The 3977-nt window shown below is 35.3% G+C and overlaps 1 pseudogene; it reads left to right on the top strand.

Annotated features, from left to right (window-relative positions):
• The first annotated feature begins 1073 nt into the window (after positions 1–1073).
• Positions 1074–1784, top strand: LOC111817431 (annotated as a pseudogene).
• The last annotated feature ends 2193 nt before the right edge of the window (positions 1785–3977 follow it).

Below are 3977 nucleotides of genomic sequence, written 5' to 3'. Positions count from 1 at the left end.
CTACAGTATATATAATAGATTTTCCCCTTTCAATGTCTTAATCTGTTCACTTATTAAATCTTTCTGGTTTTATGTAAATATGTTGGAGCTTGAGGTATTTTTATTGATAGAAATGTACATTTTCAATGGTTAATTGTGAAAATGCAGAAAAGAAGTGCAAGGATATTTTGAACCAAAATGAAAGAATAAAAGAAGAGATAAAAGACATTTAAGCATTAACTGCTCCTTTCAATAGGCCAGCAAAATTCAGAGTACAATTATGTAAGCTATCTTATGTATATACATATGTATTTCTTTTTCTCTTCCTTCTCTCTTTTCTCTTTTCCCTCATCTCAGTCACTCCTTCCCTTTGAATGGGTTGTTTTCCCTTTCACAGTATTGATTGTACCTTTCAGATTTTACTTATTCTTTCAGGTTCTTACACTAGGGAGACAATGTGATGTTTACTCATCCGGGTCTGATTCATTTCACTTATGAGTATGGTCTCTAGTTGCATCCATCTACCTATAAAAGCTTCAAACGTATCTTTTATATAACTGAGTAATACTCCTTTATGTAAAAGTGTCACATCTTTTTTATCCATTGCTTAGTTGATGAGCATTTTTGTTGTTTCCAAGGTTTAGCTATGACTAATTGTGCTGCTATAAACATGGGTGCACTATGTTGTACTATGATATTTTCACATCTTTTGGAGAAATACTCAGGACGGGAATAGCTGGGTTGAATGGGATCTCCAATCCTAGATTTTTGCAAAATATCCAGACATATTTCCACAGTGGTTGTACATTCTTATTATGGCACATATTGGCATTATCCATGAAGAAATGAAGTTACAGAGAGACAAAGTAGGACCACTCAAAGAGCAAGCCAGGCTTGCATCTTGTAAAAAGTTGAATCTTATGCTGATCATATTTATATCACATATTTATATCATAAGAAGTCACATCGCTAATGCTCAGCATCTAACAATGTGCTTTTCTATAGAAATAGAGTTAAGAGGAAGTCGTACTGGAATATTACTTATAAAAACAGGAGGGGGAGGAGCCCGGGCCGCGCTGCCCACGGAGAGGAGCATGTCCGCGACGCGAGGCCAGAAAGTGAAGATGGCCTGCAAGTCCTGCCCCGAGTGCTACCAACAGGTTCATGTTGTATGTAAATCATGTCCCTGTGGTTACATATTTATTAGTAGAAAACTTAAATGCAAAACACTCAGAGAAATCACCATCTTCTACAGAGAAACAGGAAAAGGAAATTGACATCTATGCTAACCTCTGATGAAAAGGCTTTCGTGTTTTCGGTCACCTTGGCAGAAATAAATAGAAAAATTATCAATCAAAGACTTATTCTTTGATCCTTGTCTGAAGAATCTGTTGAAACTTCCTTCAGGAGTGCATCAGCAAATTCTCAAAGTGAAGGACTCTCAGGAGCATTCTGACTGCATCAATAAGGGGCATTGATTGTTTTTCATTTTTCATTTAGCCTGTGCCACACTTTTGGAGCAAAGCTGTGTGCTCGGACTATTCTGGGATTTCCTTGTTTACCAAGGAATATTGTCAGTGTTTTGTGTTGGGATGTAAGTGGGGTATTTACAGAACCAAACCAAAATGTTGGATGGATGGATGTTAAAAATAAAAAGGGATCAGAGTAGGGGTGGAAGTATGAAAATGGGAAAATGAAATGCTTGATAATTTGCAGGTTTGGCACCAGAAGTGCAGTATTTTAAATACTATGAGAAAGAGTGATGTTTAAATATATATGTATACAGCAGGTTTTCAGCACTAACAGGTTGCTTACATACAGTCATTTACCTTAAATAAATTGGCAATTGATACTTTATTGAATGAGGAATTAAGAATATAAACTATAAATTTGTCCTCAATTGATTTTTCCCCCTAGGCCAAGGTAAAGTGTGAGTTATATTTTTAGTATACTTTCTAAACAGTTTGGAAGTTTGGGTGCTATATGAAGAAAAACATTTAAGGATATATCATACTTCAGATAGACACCTTGTTTTATTGAATGTAATTTATTTATTGGTTACAAATTTTTTTTCTCCTCTCAGAATGGTGCTTGTTAACCTAAACTTAGAATATATTTATTACATGCAAAATATTTCTTAGATAGCCACTTTTAAGCAGTAATATTTTATCTGAGTGGATGTTCATTTACATATCCTGATAATTATTTAAATTGTTACCTTAACCTCACCCAAAAAAATAAAACTTAATATTGAAACAAAAAAAATGAAAAATAAAAAAAACAGGAAGCTTGCTTATCCTAGCTTACATTCTCAGTCATAATATAGAAGGGCTCCTTTTTTCCCTGTAATCTCTCCAACATTTGCTATCATTTGATTTCTTAGTGATAACTATTCTGTCTGGAATAAGATGGACTCTCAGTGTTGTTTTAATTAGCATTTTATCAAGAACAAGGGATGTTGACCATTTTTATGTAATTTGGTACAAGTATTATTAGAATCACTATAGAGATTCCTCAAAAGACCAAAAATAGAAATTCCATTCAACTTATTCTTTTTCTATGTATGTTTCTGAAAAAATTAAAGACAACTGTTTTGGTTATCTTTTTCTCTTTTCTGGGACAAAATTCCCAGAATGTAAAATTAAGAAAGAAAAGGTTTATTCTGCTCACAGTTAGTGGAGGTTTTAGTCTATACTTCAGTGGATACTCAGTTGGCTCCAAGGCAAAGTAGCACATTGCAGAGGGCAGCAGTTCATGGCAACAGAAAACAGAAAAGCAAGGGAGGAGACACATGCTCTCTCTTATATAAGAAACCCAAACTATAAATAAAAAGCATAATAAAGAGAGATAATAGGAAATAAACCTTTTGCGAAAGGGAAAGAGACCATAGGATGGAAGGATTGAAGGAAAGGATGAAGGGAAAATGATAGAAAAAGAATTAAGATATGTCATATACAACTCTAGTGATGAATATAATCATTATTTACTACATATACTAATCAGGAAATAAAACTTAAAGACATCCAAAAAATTTAGTCACAGATATGCACAGGATGGCTTCATATGAGGATGAACTTCAAGATCCAAAGGCAAGTATATCACTCAGCTTTCCTATTGCTAGACACGGTCCCTGACATGATTACAGAAGAATTCTCATTTGGCTCACAGTTTGGGGGAATTCAGACTATAGCTGGCTGTTTTCAAGGAAGGAAAATCATGGCAGAAGGGTACAGTGGAACAAAGCTTCTCAGTTCATGGAGGCTGGAGACAGAGCAGGGTATAGACCCAGAAAGAAAGGAGTGAGGAAAAAGATATACTACAGGGCCTCACTACCATCACCCCATATACACCTAGAATTTGCACTACTAACTTTCTAGGTATTTCCTAATCTAGTGAAGTTAACACTCCAGGATAAACTGTCATACCAAATAACATTAAAATTTTTGTTGTTTTATAAACCCATTTGTAGCAGTTTGGTTTGACAGCCTTAGAAAAACACTACTAGAGTATAGTAGTGTTGGCCCATTTGATAAGTATGTGTGGCTTTGCACAATATGTGGTATTATTTTTATAGAGCCATGAATGCATTTTAAGTTGGAGAAGCTCTGCCATGCTTGCCTTGGTGCAGCCTGCACTCATCTGTTACCTATGTCACCCATTTTTTGCAAAGTTGAACTTGAGTCTTGCCTGTCTGTTGGAGAAATGTAGTGCATACCCTAATATTCTGCATAATGCAGCTCAATATCATTATTACTCTCTCCTCTATTTGGACACAGTTTTAATTTAAAAAATGCTTCATTTTAACAGGCACATGATTAAACTGTTCAAAGGAATAATTCTTTTTTATTTATTTAGTACTGTTTCTTTTTTTTTAATTTTATTTATTTGTGTGTGTGTGTGTGTGTGTGTGTGTGTGTGCGTGCGTGTGGCCAACTCAGCCCACTAGGGGGTGGGGCTGGCTGGCATGTGGTGCTGGGGGATTGAACCGTGGTCCCTGT

This window comes from Octodon degus, unplaced genomic scaffold, assembly GCF_000260255.1.
Source record: "Octodon degus isolate 3935 unplaced genomic scaffold, OctDeg1.0 scaffold00057, whole genome shotgun sequence".
NCBI lineage: Eukaryota > Metazoa > Chordata > Mammalia > Rodentia > Octodontidae > Octodon > Octodon degus.
The sequence above is the reverse complement of the archived record's forward strand: the minus strand, read 5'-3'. Positions and strand labels throughout refer to the sequence as shown.